The 20418-nt window shown below is 34.7% G+C and overlaps 3 long non-coding RNA genes across 3 annotated transcripts in view; 1 reads left to right on the forward strand and 2 right to left on the reverse strand.

Moving 5' to 3' along the window:
* Positions 1-20418, reverse strand: part of LOC149783501 (uncharacterized) — a 128649-nt gene that overhangs the window by 82296 nt on the left and 25935 nt on the right. The gene's annotated exons all lie outside the window — the stretch shown is intronic.
* Positions 6021-9378, reverse strand: LOC149783502 (uncharacterized). The gene is made up of 3 exons (XR_016413610.1): positions 8960-9378; positions 8175-8269; positions 6021-6226 (listed from the first exon to the last, which is right to left on the reverse strand). It is a non-coding gene; the product is annotated as an uncharacterized LOC149783502 (long non-coding RNA).
* LOC149783503 (uncharacterized) lies at positions 9556-12288 on the forward strand. The gene is made up of 3 exons (XR_016413611.1): positions 9556-9724; positions 10347-10443; positions 11302-12288. It is a non-coding gene; the product is annotated as an uncharacterized LOC149783503 (long non-coding RNA).

Here is a 20418-nt window from a genome sequence, read left to right on the forward strand (position 1 = left end):
GTTTTTATGACCATACATGTAGAATGCTGAGATTAGATTTTCACTGGAAGTCCAAGCAGCACCATATTCATTTAGGACCAACTAAACCATGGAATGAATGTCTGCATCAAGCTTCTGGCAATTCTCCAAGTAGTTTAGATGTAGTGAGAACTAACTTGTGCTAACAGACAGGTGGATGACAGGCCATCCTGTATGCTCTCCTGGACTGTGATCAATAGAGCTAAAAACAAATTCTGAAGAATTTTCTCCTTGCTTTGTATCTTAGTAGTAAAAATAACTGCTAAATCTTTCATTGCAATCACTTAAAAAGTCAACAGATTAAACAGAAGTCTTTATTTTATGTTTATTCTTTGAAGTCTTCTGACTGCTGTGATAACTGACAAGAGGTCAAAATTAAACTGAAAACGCTGTTGATTTTATCTGGAATTTAATGACAGATATACATATTGGTATTTAATTTTTAACCCACCTAACCCCAAAAACCCAAGCTGAAACTGGTTCTGCACTTTGGATGAACAGATGAATTACTTAAACTGTATGCCATTCTTTACTAATGGCTACCATGCACAATGAACTTTAAATGGCCTGATGTTCAGACAACTTTTGCTGCTGTAAATGGACCATTTCATTCTAATTTCATCACAATGGGACACTCAGATGTTCTAACTGATTTTACTTCCATTTGCTACTAAAACCTTACTTTTCCACAGATACCATCATGGACATAACTTCACAACACCTCCTTTTCTGTGTCCACATCAGGCACATATTTGACCTATATACTGTACTATCTTACAAACTGAAACCAAATTGTGTACTAAAATAAACTACAAAATGAAGCAGAAAATGATGTTTTAATGCCCCCTCTTTTGCTGCTGAAGTATCAAGAAGAAACCTCAAATTCACTGAATAAAAGCACCTTTTACATTACTTGTTTCGGTTTCTTCAATATGAATTTAAAACTCTGAGAATAAAAGGTTAAACTAACTCTGAAGTTTCTCTGGTCACAATCTAGGGATTAGTGATTAATATAAAAATAACATACTGAAGTCTTAAAGTAATTACTGGTTTTATCATTGTCTTTCTTTCAATTAGCATATAAATCCTTCATAAAAAATAAACAGCTATTTCGTAAAAGGCATTAGTTGGAGTGGAATGAACTTGAAAATCAACTGTCTCATTTTCACTCTTCATTGTTCAGATTCACCATGTCACTACAATGGGACCCCACTATAACCAGATTGTTGTGGTCCAAAAATGGGTACCAAGCTATGTACTGAATCATATTATAACCCAGTCATTTAGCTGAAGAGAATGTGCATAAAGAAGCATCATTTCTATAATAAGAAAACACCTGCTAGGTCTGTTCAGATCCTGACATTTAATTTCTTGCTAATACTTTCACAAAAACTTTTGAAATGAGTGGTTTTTTTCCACATCATTCATATTTGCTGGACATGTTCAAAAGGTCTGATTTCTGGCCAACAATAAAATGCATAATTCAGACACTGTGAGTTTCTAAAATAAAACCTGTATTTAGGCTTGAAAAGCTCATGTACTTGGCTGAAAATTCACATGGAAGATCAAAGATATTGACCTGTAATGCTCCTGTGATAAGAATTTAACAGGTGTGTGTACATTCTACATATAAACTGCCTGAACCCAGTTTGGGAGTTCAGAACAAGATCCTTAAGAAAAAAGTTATGACATTCTCGAAAGAACTGAGGCAAAAATAAAGAAAATAACTCCAGTATTCACTGAATAATTTGTTTTATAAGCAAAAAGCAGAAAGTAAAATGTTTCATTATACTTAGCTAATCCCTCCACCCCTATAACTTAAATGGTTTTGTTCCAATCAGTGTTAACATGGGCAGGACAGTTTCCTGCTTATCTGTGAATGATGTGAAGCTAGAAAATAAAAAGTGTTAGATGAGAAGGGGAAGCAGGATTTATATGTATGTGACAACGACAAAATCTGCTGACAATTTGGTCCCTAAACTTGTTTCAGTGGGTATGTATGATGGTTGATTGAGCAAACATTGATAATCTAGTGTATTCCTTTAAATAATTTCATTGACATCAATTCAGTTAAGAAGCCTTTTTTAGGCTACCACATAGTTTCCTGACTTGTGAACACGAATCTCGATGCTTCAAACTTGATCAGTACAACCTCTGTGTTCTGTATTCAGTTATCCATTGTATATACCCACAAATTAACACTTTGGCCCCTATTTCTTTCATTACAGCAAGAACTGTTAAGAAACAACGGGGTCAATTTTTATGAAAAATGCAGAATAGTATTCACCGGTCAACAGACTGCATCACAATTGATTACACCACAAAGCCATGTAGGCATGTTGGCAGCTTTCTGTTTTTCTTTGGGATATTTTTTGTTTTTATAAATATAAATCTGTGACCCATAATTTGATCAACCTTTAAAAATGAGATTAACTTTGATGATTAGCAATTACTGAAATTATTTGATTCATAAATTTGGATGAGAATCTTTTCTTTCATTTGAGCAAAAACATTACACAGAATGCACTGATGATAAAGGGAGAAGACTTGGAGGCATTTAAATCAGCCGACTTTCTTTTGAAACTAAGCTAACCTTATTTTTTTTCACAGAACTTTGCACTTCTTCACGAAATTATTGTAAAATCTGGTGAGCCATGCTATGATCGTATCATATCCAAATTCACACATGATCTCTTCCCCAAAATGATAAATAACTTTTACACATTAGTTTTTGTCTTTTGGAAAAAAAAAAATTTCACGAATGAACAAATATACAGGTGCCACGCCATGATCTTGTTATATTTGGACTCACCATTAGGTGCCACGCCATGATCTTGTCATATTTGGACTCATACACGTATCTTTCCAAAAGTGATAAAAAAACTTTTTATACACTATTTCTTGTACTTTGATAAAAAAAATTGTTTACAAAAAATATATAAAATTTTGGGAGCCATACCACAACTGTGTTATATCTGAATTAGCGTTACAATAAAGTATGCTATGGCAGAGTCACACTGTACTAAGATCTACTAAGATACCTGATGTTAGTAATCAATAAACAATCTGGAGTTTGGATTTACTCTACATGTAATGAACTCTGTTTTACCTGAAATCTGACAGTGATCATGTTCTTGGCTGTTAGCAATGTGCTGAACCATTATGATGGGAATACTTAAAATCCATCAGTTTTTACAGAAATGACCATATTTAAAGGTCCTATTATAAGCTCATAAGAAAAATATATAAGCTCAAGTTTTGATATAAATTTGCAGAAATGGACAAACTTAAGTACTTTAAATGGTGACCTATTCCTATTTCATTTAACCAGCATTTCTGCTAGGATTAGGCTACTACCAGTACATCGTACTGGCAAGGAAGGAAAAGTCAGTACAAGACCAAATCATACTGGTACAAATGCTAATGAACTAATCTCATCGATGCATGGTTTATCACTTGCATACATTGTAATAAATTATCAGGTCAGTATCCTTAAATCTAACTGCACTGTAACACAGATTTTTCAACTTGAAACTAAACTATTATTTCAAACCTATGATAAATATATACTGAGAAATAGAGGACCCAAGTCAAATAAACAAACTAAACCACACACACACACACACACACACTTGACCCCTGCTTTAAAAAGACAAACCACAAGTGTTGAAGTAGTACACTTCCCACCTGGTATGCTTTCTCGTCAGGGTAAATTTGACTTATGCTACAACTTGTTTTTTGTTTTTAAGTAATGTAATGTTGCTAAAGGTGGTAAAAACAGTAAGATGGCATTGACTTTCCCATTTAAAACACATTCTGGCAAAGAAAAAATTCCAAGTTTGTTGTTGTCATTTGAGATACAATACTGATGGCAGCTAGTGTAACATTTTCATTCCAAGGTTAAAGTCACCTATGGTGAAAAAGATTTTAAATTTATTTCTGACTGAATAATTTACAAATGAGACTAAATTTATACAAATCCACAATCTGTAATTTAAAGAATGATGTATCAATTTTAAAAGAAAAATAATTCAGAAAACATGGCTGTTTATGGCAATAAAGGCTGGCAGATAATGAGTAAACACTAATGTTTTCATGAATAACTTAAGCACATGATACAATGTTTATTGCAATATTGTAAGTGTCCAAAAACATTTGATAGTACAATACAGACCAAAATTAGGGTGGCAAAACTGTAATAGCAAACACTTGGCATCAATTTACACAATAGGGGGTGTTTCTTGTTCAAATATTTGCTGAATAAAATATGTTTCTTATGAACATCTTAAGGTTTAGTCCGAGTTTCCTTTGACTCTTGACACCCCATTTGGGGAGTCGAGGATCAGAGGAAATTCGGACTACTTAAGTTGCAACCTGTAAATCCCATACAGATAAAATCCTTGAATATTATCCATCATTTAACTTTGTTTTTCTTACGGTTTTAAACATAATTTCCATTCAAACATGAAAAAAAATATTACTGTCAAATTTTTCAATGAAAAACAAGACTTTGGTGAATGCAAGTTTGCAATAATTTTACAAATATGGCAGATAAGCTAACCTTCTGAGAAAAATCCAAGAAGGAACATCATTACAGCTTTTGGTATACTTAGCAGTAACCTCTTTTATAAGTCAAATTCAGTATTTTCTTGGTCTGAAATTTAATATTTTAAATAAGAACTGGACAAGAGAAATTTCTACTTATAAAAAAATACATGTGGTAAATAATGTGCTGAAAGAAAACAAATTATCAACTGCACCAATAAAGTATTAGTAGCAGGAAATGAGTCAAAGAATGCAGATAATGTGCAAGTCTTGTTTATTATCATGTAACTATTGGAATCTAAATGTTCCTTGGTTTTTATTTTGTTGATTTTCTCAATAAGAATAGAATTGATAAATAAAGTTTCAGTAAAATTGCATTTAATTTATAATTACACATTATGTATTGCATGTACACACAACCAGCAATCCCGGCTGTAGAATGTCCATCATATTCCATGAAAAACGATGGAAAACGCTGGAAAATTCTAGCATGGAAAACGCTGGAGTATTTGGACTAATATTCCAGCCTCTGTCCAGGGTAGGCTGGAAAACCCTGAACAATTCTTGCATGGAAAACGCTGGACAATTCTAGCATGGAAAACGCTGGAGTATTTGGACTATTATTCCAGGCTATGTCCAGGGTAGGCTGGAAAACCCTGGACAATTCTAGCATGGAAAACGCTGGAAAATTCTAGCATGGAAAACGCTGGAGTATTTGGACTAATATTCCAGCCTCTGTCCAGGGTAGGCTGGAAAACCCTGGACAATTCTAGCATGGAAAACGCTGGAGTATTTGGACTAATATTCCAGCCTCTGTCCAGGGTAGGCTGGAAAACCCTGGACAATTCTAGCATGGAAAACGCTGGAAAATTCTAGCATGGAAAACGCTGGAGTATTTGGACTAATATTCCAGCCTATGTCCAGGGTAGGCTGGAAAACCCTGGACAATTCTAGCATGGAAAATGATGGAAAACCCTGGACAATTCTAGCATGGAAAATGCTGGAGCATTTGGACTAATATTCCAGTCTTTATCCAGGGTAGGCTGGAAAACCCTGGACAACACTAAAATTTAGCTGAAAATTGTTGAAATATTTTATGAAAACGAGATTTTTAACAGTGATGCAACTTTTATTTGATGATAATTTCAAGAAGAACATGATCCAAATTACCCCAACCAACTCCTTGTATTGACTGTGATGTTTAGTAACTTTTAAACAAGGAAACAAAACTTAAAAACTATACTTGTCACTGGTAGCTTAATAGGTTGTGCACTAGTATTCAGTAGACAACATGGCTTAAGTTGTCATAAATGTCGCTACACTTCTACTGGTGACATAAAATCCAGATTACTGGCTCCTTAACATCATTCGAGTTTCTAAAAATATGTTCTCTTACTCTAGTTATAGTTTGAATTTATTCTGAAGCAATCTTAACAACAAAATAACAGAAATTCACGTTAATTTCTATCTCAATTTTAATTTAAAAAATTTAAAATATTTCTTTTTACACGTGTTGTTTCATAGTTCATTCACCACATTTCTTATTTTTCTGTTGTCACCACTGGAGTCTGTGGAAGTGATGGTACTCTTGATGGTTTAACCAAATCGCAAAGCTTCTGTCTCACCATCACCTCCCCAATGTTATACTTCTCCTTCATGATTTCTGAAATACAAATCATTGTATATTAATGAATCGAATCAAGCAAGATTTCAAATTTATTTCAATCCCAAAAGAGAGAGAGAGAGAGAGACAGAGACAGAGACAGACGCACACAGAGAGAGAGAGAGAGGGAGAGAGAGGGGAGTGAGAGAATGAGAGTTATGCCTGAAACATTTCATGCAATAACAGTACTTTTACAATCCCTGAGGTTGGTAATTGTAATGAGGCACTTGGCTTGATGACTAACTTGATAGCCTTAAAAACCTGTGGTTTCCATCACAAATTAAACTGGCTAGCTAACTGCTCCTGTGGCCTAAGTCTAAGTGGTTAGAGCGCCTGCTATGGGTGTGAGAGGTCACAGGTTTGAACCCTTAACCGAGTCATACCAAAGACTTATTAAAAAAATGGTACTATTAGCTGCCTCGCCTAGTTCTCAGCATTAACCCTTTACCTCATGCAAGCATCTTTTGATGCCTCTACTCCATTCACATGGAAGCGCCTTTTGATGCCTACTGTAAACATCAGCCATTTTAAGCCGGTTTTCATAGCGCCACCTTCGGGGAAAACCCCCATTTAGATACTACATTCATTTCTGTGAATGACAATTACATCAGATCACGTGGTCACTGTTTATGCCCTGGTCGATATCTGCTATTTAAAGTAACTGGGTCATAATCTCCACTCTCCAAAATGGAGGTCGCGGATTTCATTCAGTACTTACGAAGTTTTCACGATTAGAATCAGAACTACGAAAGATTCAATAACTTAGGTAAAGGCTCTGATATTGATGCAGGCAGCAATTAGTTTTCATAAATTATCAAATTCAGATGACTTAGTGATGTAGATGCAGACGACAAATTGTAAATTTGAAGTATGAGAAATGGCAGCTACGATTGGTCACGCGGCCTCCCTGACATGACGGTGAATGAGTCCTCTCAAGATTTTAAAGCACGTAAAAAATTCTTCAGTGAAAAATAATTACGCAGCTATAACAATCAGACTTTTAATCTTAAATTTTTCCACACATAATAGATGTGTACCAAAAATGTAAAATGGTTACAATTGCTGTTTAACATAAAATACACTACACTGCTTAACAGTTAACAGGCAGGCCTATGCGTATGGAGTCGAATAGGTAACAGGTGCTCTATTTATAGCATGCTGCACTTTGTAATTATGCTCTATAAGGTAAACGGTTAAGAGGTTAGTGTTAGGACTGGTCAACCTGGTGTCAAGATAATGTGAATGGGTGGGAGACATTATGCTACATGTCTGTGGCATGATATCCCAGTGCTAGACATCACTATAAATTGCCACACTGCAGACATCGTAGCGATGTGACTAAACGTTTGTTAAAGCTACGTTACTAAACATCTGAATCACGCACACACAAACTGGCTACCATATACATGCAGTTGTGATTATACCATTTAAACTGAAAGTAGATTTACATTGTCCATTTGAATATTGCCTGTCTACACTATAATATTTCAAGTAGTAGTTGTGTATACGTTTAAATTTCATAGTAATGTTCCAGCCTTAGTTCATAAAAAAATTTTGTTACAATTTGGCATATATTTTGTCATAGGTTAACAAAGTTTAAAACGCATGGTTAATAATTTAAAATATACCATAAATTATTTGAATTCTGGACTGTTCTTGGAGAGGTGGCCTTGTGTGTACTTATTATTGGCTCTTGCCCCAGTTAGTGTCTTGCCAATATATTCACCAGAGCTGTACAGCATTCTGAATATTTATTTAGCAGCTTTGTTAAAATCCAAAATTTGACATATTTCTGCCTCATGCTGGGTGTGAAAAAAAATTTAATCCAAATTTTCACCATGATGATTCATATGCACTAAGTTTCTGATATATTTACTTATCTACATACACAACTCCAGGTTACAGCTAATGTTCTAGACATTTGAATTTGAAACAAATGTGGTATTACCTCTCGCTTGCTTAATTCAAATTAAAAGATCGAAGAATTTCAATGAAGCTGTCGCCATCAAGTTGTTTACATAACTGTGCCTTGCCACTTTTTTTCTGAAATTAAAGGACACAAACTAAACAAGTATTTTTGGTGAGGAAAAATGATAATCATTTCCAACAGTTTACAACTGTACATTCTTATTAATTATACAATAAATTACTATTAAATATTACTGAAATGGCTGAATATAAATTGGATAGTCAGAAACAAGCCATAATCTGAATTGAAGATTAATTGGAAAAGAGATCTACCGGTATATTTCCGAGTCACAGTCTAAAATTAATTAAAACAAATATAACTTATTGCTACAAATAGCACACTGTCTGGAAAATAACAACGAAAATGTAAAAAATACAAATACCAGTCAGATCATTAATAATATCAAGGGTGAATAAAATTTAAAGTGAAATTTACAATTTGGAAATGTATATTCGCAAGGCCGGCACGTACCAACTTTTTTGAACGACAGACACGAGATGACTGGTCATTGTGCATTAGGATAAGTAAAAAATGTTGCCAATTATGTAAACAAAGCTTAAAACATAACACATACCTTTCAATATCCTTACAAGTTTGACGTTTAATTTATCAGTCTTCAAACAGCATGAAAAAAAGAAATTGTTCCATAGGATATATTTCGTAATAGCTTTCCGTAAATTTACGTCACGCGAAGTCTTTCGCAGCTAAGGTACTTGGCGGCCGTGCAAATAATTTTGCTACAATTGGACTGAGTAATGACTTACCTGCTATTTTCGCAATAATACACTCATGGTATCCCTTGAATCCACGACAAAACCGCCATCACTTTCTCTCCCGTGCGATATTCCTTCATTTCTTTTCGTGGCGAGCGTACATCAGCCATACAGATTATGCCTCCCTGAATGGGACGATCATTCACCCATATAACCAGTGATATTTCTGGTTCAGTGGTCATCTTAAAATCCTGGGATATTTTATATTATACAATTTCAATGACACTCCAATCGAAAATTGCGCCCAAATTCTAGACTGGTTATCCAAAGCGTATTTCGGTGCCAAATTTGGAACCAAAATTTACAGAAACGGTTTTTTTTTTTTTTGTTTTTTTTCTTTTTACAGAAAATTTGGTTCTAACGCATGAAATCGAAATATGCCGGCTTTTTCAATGTAGTAATTGGTTAGAAAAAAATAAGTTCTTAATTTTATATCCCATCATAGTCAGCTTCATCAGCCATCATCATACGGAACAATCTCGGCTATTTCTGCGTGACAAAAACGTGACTCCGATACGCGAAGGCGAATACTTGACAGAAAAATCAGACATTTTGTTCTCTTTTGATTTATGATTCATCTAAAGAGTTAATATCTATACATCGGATACCAACGCCGTGATTTGGATATGTTGGGGAATGATTGGTTTACAGTAAAGTGGTTTTAGAAGACAAAGTTTACGACCAAGAGGCAATATCGTGTCGAGGTGTGGAACACAAATGGAAAGACAACACAAATTGGACACCCAAATATTATAGGTGAGTATGAGATAAACGGAGTTCCGACTTTATCTCGTTTGCCCAAGTATAAACTGACTATATGATTAACCGCCCAACACTATATATGTATGACTGGTAATTAAATTGTAAGCAAGTATTTCAATAAATGTGAAAGATATACAAGGTCAAAAACAAGTTTCCTTTTGCACCAGTTGTAAAATTAGAGTAGGTATTTTTGTTTTTCAATGTATATGTATATATAACTTTCAAAGCAACCTAATTTGTGGAATTTTATTTTAACAGCCATAACCTTGTAATTGTCAGTCTTGGAAATGTTAACTCCATTGATACATGTAAGCCCAAACAGGGACTGCTCTGGTATTATGATAAAGTTGTGAATTTCTTGAGTATTTGTAGATCTAGTCCAAAAAGGTCTTTAGGTTACTGCTAAATTTTCAGACTGCTACATATATAAGTAAAATCATAACTTAAGTAACTTAAGTCCTGGAAAAAGAAATTTTGAAAAATTTCACATTAATCTTAGCAAGATTAAAATGTACACAAGTTTTACCATGAAGATGATTTTTGAACGATATGTTAATGTTTTAATCAGTCTGACTGTACAGTCTGTAAACGTTTTAATGCTGTTTGTGTATTACAGGTACTGGTGTTCAGGACAAAATATATAAGCAGTTTGAAGTTAATTCCACAAAGTCCATTCCTAAAAGCACTATGTACTGGAGGAAGAGAAAACAATGGTAATTCCAGGAGTAATAGAGAGTTTTTTTACATTTTAAATAATGTCTGCAGCTGTCTCCCACAACAATGTTTATTTGTGTGAAGATAAGCATTATTCTTTATACATTTGTTCTTACCTAGTACATTCACAGCTTAACATGGCTCATATCTTAAACACAGTTTCATTATCATATCAATAATTTAAGGAATAAACAAATTTCACTATACAACACTAAGTGGAATTTTCAGAGTTCAACAAATTCTGAGTATATGGTGAAATCATTCAGTATTTACAGACAGAATATTCAGTGTACGTGTTTGAACAGAACATTCACTCTGTATGGGTTATCCAACACACCATACACAATATATGCACAATGTACACCATATTTAACCAAATCAGCCAATTACAGAAATTCCAGGAAATATCTGATCAGTATTGATTCTTGCAGAACAAGATATAATAATTTATTGTTATGCATTGTCATACTTAAGTTTTTAATTATTTAAAATGTTAAATATAATTTTTACTTTCATTTTTCTTATAATGCCCTAAAATGTTATGAAACTTGAGTTGTTTTTCTGAAAACATCACATACATTTATGAAGTGTATGTTGTATCACATGTACTTTGTATGATTGAGTATATTATTGTATATCAATTACTTGTCATTTACCTGCATTCATTGTGTATCATGTTTGCATTACCCATGTTTAAATGATGCATGCATTAACATTGGATTTGTCAAACTAAACTACTGTAACAGTGTAATATTAACTGTACATATTCAATTCCCACAACAAAACAATAATGTTTGAATGTTAAGATTTTAATATGAATTATACATGTTCACTAAAATTTGTATTTCTCATTACAGTGTTGTTGATCTAGGTGAATCCAGTTCTGTTGGTCTTGGATATTATGAAATTGGTGACTGTACGTAATACTAGTCGTCAAATATAATGAGAATATCAACAGATGAACCAACTAGATATGGTGACAGTGACATGAGTTTTTCATCTGACTCAGAAGAAAGTATAGAGTTTTAATCAAGTTCAGACAATGAACAGTATCATCAGGTGAATGAAGCAACTCAGTCTTACCCATCTCATGTCACAGATCCCCCACTTTATGTCATAGCCCCATAACAAGATATATATTGTAGTGAAATCACAAAGTCTGAACATGTTATTGTCCTTGGGGCTTTGCCAACAAGACATAATTTGTCAGATGCTAAATATGTGACTTTTTGGACTTAATTCAGTTGCATCTTCCTTCAGCAAACACAGGATTGACAATTGTCAAAAATTTGAAGGAAAAATGTGAATTCAGTAAGGAGTATCTCAAATACAATTTTTATTGTGGGATCTGCAAAAAATTGTGCTCCGATAAAGAAGAAATGTGTGAAACTGGGGGCTGTACAGGTGTACATAACTAATAATTATGAGCAAACATCTCTTTGGAATGAAGTTGGCTCTGACAAGAAAGAAGACTTCCTTTCATCATCAAAAATAGGATCAAGTGTCTTCGAGAACCTATTATTGTTGTTGAAGTTGGAAATGCCATTTATGGTACTGTTCTCCCCAATCATCATGAAAAGGACTAAAATGGCTCTCACCATTGCACAGCAGAATTTCATACTTATACACTGTAGTGTCAAGCTCGAGTGGTGAACAGATTTGGACATATTTATGATTTTATATGCACCAGATATTTTCTGGTCAGGATTTAACTAATTTTTCAGGATATCTTTTCATACATGTATAGTTTGTGTTACACCAACATTTTTGTATAGTGATGTTCTTTTGATAATGAACATTTAATTACATATGTGGTACATACAATAAATGATGTACTACTTCAACACTTGTAGTTTGTTTTTTTAAAGCAGGGGTCAAGTGTGTGTGTGTGTATGGTTTAGTTTGTTTATTTGACTTGTGTCCTCTATTTCTCAGTATATATTTATCATAGGTTTGAAATAATAGTTTAGTTTCAAGTTCAAAAATCTGTGTTACAGCGCAGTTTAGTCATGATTGCTCTTTCTTTAGGTAATTCAAAATAATTCTTTGTACCAATCTTGAAAATTGACTAAGTTCTTTTCCAGGGTTTTCCATGCTGAAATTTATCCCAAAAATTCTAAGTCCAAACTGTCCATCCTTTTCCAGGGTTTTCCATGCTGAAATTTATCCAAAAAATTCTAAGTCTAAACTGTCCATGCTTTTCCAGGGTTTTCCATGCTGAAAAAAATTCAGAGTCCAAAATGTCCATCATTTTCCAGGGTTTTCCATGCTGAAAAAAATCAAAGTCCAAAATGTCCATCGTTTTCCAGGGTTTTCCATGCTGAAAAATTTCAAAGTCCAAAATGTCCAGCATTTTCCAGGCATGTCCAGCATTTTCCATGCACAATGTCCAGGGTTTCCATGCTAAATTCTGGAGAATATTTCATTTTTCCATCATTTTCCAGGGTTTTCCATGTTTTTCCATCGTATTCCATCCTTTTCCAGAGTATACGATGGAAAAAGTACAGCCGGGATTATCAATCACAGTCATGGACATAAAAAAGAAAGCCATTGACTGACATATCCTATAATTTTCTGTCCAGAATTTTAGACAAGTTCCAGCACAACTCTTTTTGTTAATAGTCTCAACTGCAAATGGTTACATGTAAGATAAAAATGCCCTTTCTAAGGAAAACAAACTTGTGTGTTGTCAAAATTAAAAAATGAGTCAATTGTGTTTCAAGATAATGAATGGGGATAAAAATATTTAGATTCTGATAGATAAGATAAACTTAATTCAGCAAATGCATAAAATACCTTCAACCAAACTTCTCTTTTCCAAGTAAGACTACAATCAAGCAGTTATGACCAAGTTGACAGATGTTTCAGCGGTCACAGCTAAAATGCAAGTGGTAAATGATTGCTGAACAGATCTTGCCCATAATATATTTATCTCTGAAACCATTTTCTGATTTCTTCATGGATCATTAGGTCTCTTATGCCAGGCAACCTACCCCAAAAATAAACGTAACTTCCCTCCCTTGGCATGAAATAAGATTCTAATTATTTGTTGATGTCGCTCAGAGGATGCCTATCTCATGTACATGTATAGCTAGTTAGAGATGCAATTACCTAGCAATATTTATAACTTGAAATCACCCTATCTGTAGTTACATACTGTAAGATATTACTACAAATTTCATGATTATTAATAACATCACACTAGACCAAAGCCAACAGGAGCCCTATGACTAGATGTAATCTTACACAACAACAACAAACATACCCCAAAAGCAAAATGAAGCACAAAAAAGACTAAAGAATTGGAAAATGAGTCCAATTTTTTAATTTAATAAAGAGATATGGATGCAGCTATCTCAGTTTTACATGATTTATAAATGCTACATTTTTGGCCGGCAGGAAACTAAAACATGCCACCAATGCAAATCCTCAATGAAACTGATTCAGGTTAAAATAAGAATGCTTTTAACCACAAAATCTTCACTTTATTGTGTGTTGATTTGAAACAAGAAAAACACTTAATGGGTTATGAAAGGACAGGCTGTTTCATATGATGATAATAACAATTGTGCTATGAATTGCATATTATTGGGCTCCTTAGTGTTCAACAGTCCTCTATTTAGATATTAAAAAAATTTCTGCAAAAACCACTTTTCTTCTTTCAGTCACAATGAACTTGCATTCTGACCCCAAATCAACAGGAGTGCTAATCATCATTAAAGTGTGGTCAAGGTCTGTACGTATAACTAATGCTATTGTGGAGAAACCATATTTCTCCTTTCAGTCAGTGACCCTGACCTCTGATATTTACAAACCCAAACTGATAGGCTTCTCTCTTACCCCATGTGTGTGTGTGTGTGTGATTTGGATTTTGAGCGTAGCTTTAACAATGTTTTAGTCATATCGCTACGATGTCTGCAGTGTGACAGTTTATAGTGATGTCTAGCACTGGGGCATCATGCTGCAGACATGTAGCATGATGTCCCACCCAGTCACATTATCCTAACACCAGGCCAACCAGTCCTAACACTAACCTCTTAATGCTGAGTGTCAAGCGAGGTACCTGTCAGTACCATTTAATTAAGTCTTTGGCATGACTCAACTGGGGACGAAACCCACGACTGACCGCATCAGAGGCGGATGATCTAATCACTAGGCCACTGGAACTTCTTACCTCATGTGTAAACCATACATAAAGTTTTGTCCAAGTATGTGATACAGAACCAACCTTGTGTGCTAAAACAAGTTTCCTTCTTTCAATCTCAGTGACTTTAACCTTTGAATTTTTGTCTCCAAAATAATTAGACTTCTTTCTTACCCAAAGTGCAAGCCATCCAGAAAGCGAAGTTATTATGCAGAAAACTTTCTTCTTTTCTCAAGCATAGTGACCTTGACCTTTCTTCCATATTCCAAGTGCAAGTCATTCTTAATGTTTGTCATGCAGAGTTAATGTCATTGAGCATGAGCAGTTTATGTTCTTTTAGGAAAAATGACCCAATCATTGACTTTCCAAACACAAAATCAAAAGGCTTCTTTCACACCCCAAGTGCAAGACAATCATAGCTGGTAACCATAGATGATGAAGAACTCAAATTAATGCATGGAACCAATATCTCTCCTTTCTGTCTCAATGGTCGTGTCCTTTGACATTTTGACCACCTAATGAGAGATTTCTTCTTTACCTGATGTGCAAGTCATCCACAAAGGTTGGTCCATGTACGTCATGTAGAGCTAATATTGTTGTGCACAAAACAATGGCTTGACCTTTGATATTTGAACCAAAATTAATAGGTCTCAACCTTACTAAAAAAAGTGCAGGCAATCAATAAGGTTTAGCCAACGTCAACATAGATGAAAACTTGTGGAAACCATCAGTCTTCTTTCAGTCATAATGACTCAGACCTTTGACCTTTTCTTCCCTACATAAATAGTCCTTTCTTGCCAAAATACAAACCAGGCACGAAGTTCAGTAACTGTACATAGTGAATAACTTACTTGCCAAAACCAAGTTGGTAACAGATGGAAAGACAGATTGATGGATGAACTTAATAACATAGCATGCTCTGCTCTATGAACAGAATTTATGAATAAAAAGTTTTGTTTTGTTTTTTAAATTCAAAATCCAATGAATTAGATCATCTCTAAAAATAATCAGTTATGCATGTATTTAGGTACAACTCTGAAAAATGAGATATAAAATTATCAATTATGCTTTCAGATATAAAAAAATGTATACAAGTTCAAGATAACATTTTTATTACATATTAGACATTAAAAAGATGCACCAGAATATGAAGCAGCAAAATTAAACATTTCTTCTTCCTTCTCTACTTTGCAAGAAAAAAGAAACAAAATCAACATTCAAAGCTCAGCCTCATACCTGTAGAAAATGCACGCACTGACAGCCATTTTAGTTCGTCCATTTCAGAGGCATTTCTGAACATCTCATAATCTTCTAAACCAGAAAGCAATCTACTGCGTCTCATGTCATCTGTGAATATAATGCTACATTCTTGTTAAAATTCTCAAATGGAAAGAATTACTATAGAACAGAAACATTCATGACATTAACAACTATTAGTATTAAACATTACTGAAATTTAACAGTACAGCAAGAAAACCATTTCTTTCAGAGAACACTGTTTTGTATGTAAGATACACCAGGATCATAAACAAGGAAGGTAGAAAAGTAAATCATGCCAGTTTCTCTATTTATCAAACACTTGCTTGATGATAACTGCATTACTTCTAATAGTAAGGTTTTCCACATGGGGTTGTTGATACAACAATCATCAGCCATCTGCAACTCTATTTTGCATGAGTCATTATATACTAGTCAAGGACAATCTTTTAATTAGAAGATATATTGACAGAAGGGAGCACTTTATCCAATAAGGAGCTTACAAGCTTAGCCATGATCAAGCCCTCCAATGCTAGGTTTGATTTTGACAGATTAATTGATAAAAGAAGGTGCCCCATATTACCCAATCTGCAATTACACAACTGTACCGGGGGGCCAACGAGGATTTTAAGGATGATGAAGCAGTGCACGTTTGGTCAATGTTTTGGATCAAGAAATTATTTTCATCGATGCTACAATGAACGATCAGAGAACATGGACAATTATTGATTATCTTCATAAACAAAGATACTTTTTTAAGAATAAAATATATCATCGCTTTCAGTGACTTTGGTAATGTTATCGGTGATGGCAGGTAAAAATTCTATACCAAGGACCCTGATGGCTATCAACAAACTATATTTTGGGCAATCATTTCCTGAGATGGCAGTTGTTACGCAATTTATCCTTTAACTGACACTACTATTGATGCTCTTCTACCGATGTGGACTGCAAGCAGGGCCAATAATCATGTTATTCTAAATTGTGTAGCCCAAAGAATCCCAGAGCATTTCATGAATGCATTGCGAGGAAATGGTTTAACAGATCTGCAGGGCAAAACAAATGGGCTGAAGGTGTTAGAGAGTTAGAAAGGAAGTTAAAATTTTCGATAGAAGTAAGGACAATAACCAACGAGATCATGTACATGTCCAAGTATCAAACAAGAGGTATTTTGATTGTAATAATTGACCACCATGCCCACGCATGGACCTGGAGTGTAAAAAAAATTTCCACCCAGAAAAAATGTTAGATTTTCAGTGTATTTATAATAGGAGTAAAAGCAACCCAGTGTTGGTCTGGCTGTTTCAGAGTGAACCAGATGATGACACCCCCCACTGACTTGATCAATGTGTGTTACCATATGGTGAACTTCATCATACAGAATCTCTTCATGAGCAAATGATGCAGGTTACACTAAATTACTCAAACGATACAGATCTGGTAAATGAATAAACTGAATAATTGATTTACTATCTCATCTATCATTGCTCACTTTTGCTGGCAGAAATACTGATGGTGACCAGCAACCAAATACTTTCTTGAAGATGTTCAATGCTCATGTGTTGAATATGGACATGGGAGGTCTCTGCAATACTAAATATGATTACGAGGATGTTATCTCGATTGACATGGTTGCATGTTATCCCAGAAGTTTTCTTGGAATGAGTGAATGTAGGCCTTATTTTGAGAGATTTGGGCATCCAACACATGAAATGATTTGAGTTGCAATAAAATGGCCCATTGCCAGATTTTTATCTTACATGATTTGTCAATATTGAATAATTCGAATTTGCTGATAATGTTCATCCAGTCATTCCTGCTTGGTTTCGTCATCATTTTAACGAACCTAATCTGGAGATTCATTTTATAGATGACTTAACAACGCATAAATGCAGTTGGGCTCCAATAGTGCCATTAAGATTTATGCTTGATACTAAGATGTTTGTTGTTGCTGACAGTGAGTGAAGCAATAATTTCATATAGACCACAAACCCAGGTCTGATCGTTTGCAAAAAACAAAGACCGAAAAAATATTGGTAAATTTACACATGGAGCCTCATCTGGTAATAAATGCCACTGTACGAAATTGATAACAGATGAGTCAGAACTCAACTTTATAATTGCTGATATGGCAAAAAAAGGGTATATTAGTCACCAGGGAGTGCGCAAACCTACCAAATGGAACTAAGTTAGGTACTATTATCAGCCATAATGAAGTGATTTGGTCATTTGTGATCTTCAAAGCTTGCTTGCACATCAAAAGGTATACTAGTCACCAGGGAGTTCGCAAACCTACCAAATGGAACTATTAACAGCTATTATGATGGTGATTTGCTCATTTGTGATCTTCAAAGCTCGCTTACACATCAATAAACCTGTTATTGATGATTAATCTATCACCCAAGGATTCATTTTATATCAGTGAGTCAAACACAGGCTCTCTAGATGGAATTCTAACAAGCCAAAGCTCCATGTGGGCACTGGCAAGTAAAATATGAGCTAATATGTAATTATTTTGAGCCTGCAGATTATAAACCTCTTCCTCAGTATTATAAAAATGGACAATTGCCACAACCATCATTGGCACCATCAGTATAGCATAGCTCACATGTATTTTGGAACCCCATGCAACACACTGGTGGTAGAGATAGACTGGAAAAGGATTAAGACCCTCCACCATCTCTCCATGTATTCTGGTGGAGTCGCTGCAGAGAATTGCTCTGCACAGCACGCCTTCCCACAGAACTGTTGAGGATGACCACCATGGAGTGGATGTGGTCTCTATAAAATGGGTGTGGCTGACTGTGTATGACCCCTGCAAATATGCAAAGTTGAGAGAGAGAGAGAGAGAGAGATGCCAATTTATCTACATTGTTATCAGAGGACTATATATGTTTCCTAGTTCTAATCAAGTCGATGAAATAGATATGATGCCAAATCAAATATTAGACAATAACATCGTCACAATGCCTTGAAAACTGTACTAGCATCTAATGCATACTGTACTTTTTTCATTTACAAAAGGCTGATTAATACCTTTTGCAAGAAGTTGATGCTTTTATTTTATTCAAGAAAATCTTAACAAACTTATTAACAGACTTCACGAGACATTGTTGATCTTCCCGTGAACGCTGCACAGTTATTATATACTCTTTAAAAATGAAAAGTAATCCTCTGAGGTATGTACATTTAAAATTCCTGATGACAGCCTCTACTGTTTAAAAAAAATCCACAAAAAATCACTGAATTTACACTTCAATGCGAATCATGTGTTTAATCCTTGACAGTAATGACCCAGTCAAGAGGCTGAATATACATGTACACAGCTACAAAATTTAGTTCAATTCTGGCTGCCTTTATACTGTATGGGAATGGTCAGTTAATTTATGGTCCTTTCTAACCGGGGCATTTTTTAAAGTCTTTCATGCATCACAAGATAAAATTGTTTCAAATAATAAAACCCTCTGAAAACATGAATGGTCTCTCCTTAATAATTAGCTTGAGTAGATGTACATAAATAAAGATAGTGACCATTCTAAACACTTTTATAAAACTAGCTTCAGAAGACTATGTCAATTTCTGCTTGGGAAAGGCGCATTTCTAACATGCACCCATTTGACTTTGCACGTTGAAATTTACAGCTCAAAATATGGTACAACTTGCCAAGTCATTCATGTTAGAAATGCACCTGTCCCAAACTGAAATTGACATCTGATTATGATAACATTTTATAAGTGCACCTCTCTTTTGATAACTCGCGCACAACAGGGTCCACAAACATAGTCCGCACTATAAGTGAGGCGCGAGTTACTGAGGGACCTCCAAAAATTGAAAAAAAATCGCTTTGATATCAAGAAAACCACACGGGGGGGGGGGGAGCAGTGTTAGGGAACTGGGCTGTTTAATGACTGAATCCTCATTTTACAATCACGTCGATAATAATTTTTAATAATGCGCTTTTCCTAATGAAGTTGTTCGTTATTCTGTTTAGATAACATTTTTTCTCTCAAATATCCAACATATAAAGATTGTTCCAACTGGTTTGAACAACCATCAAGTGTATGCGAAAAATCTGTGTATTACGTCACTGCTTTTTGTTTTCTTGAAGAGTCTGGTTCCCGTAGTGGTATTTAATAGTATCTTGCCAAATTGGTAGTCCACAATTTGGGAACTAGACTAACTGTTGATACACCACCAAACAAGATTCCTGTTTTTTTAAAAAAACATGTGACATTTATTTCGTGACACGTCTACATGGAAACTCAATTTTTTATTGTTCAATTAGTACAGTGTTAATGTCATGATTTCATTGGAAGTAATAATGAAATTTCTTATCATCCCTGAGGATATCTCTACATGCCAGTTCAAGAATTCTCTGAAACTCGCTTGCCAACAATAGTCCATATCTGTGAAATCAAGCTCTTTATTTTACGAAGTATTCTTTTCGCTTTGCTGCCTTGTTGTCTTTGATCACAGTTACGAAAGAGTCAGTTAATTTAAGGTAGTTTCTGGTACATACACAATAACGTTTATTATAGTGTTCGATTGATCCAATGAAGTGAGTTCACCCGAC

Source organism: Sinohyriopsis cumingii, chromosome 14 (assembly GCF_028554795.1).
Source record: "Sinohyriopsis cumingii isolate HCF-2022 chromosome 14, ASM2855479v2, whole genome shotgun sequence".
Taxonomy (NCBI): Eukaryota; Metazoa; Mollusca; class Bivalvia; order Unionida; family Unionidae; genus Sinohyriopsis; species Sinohyriopsis cumingii.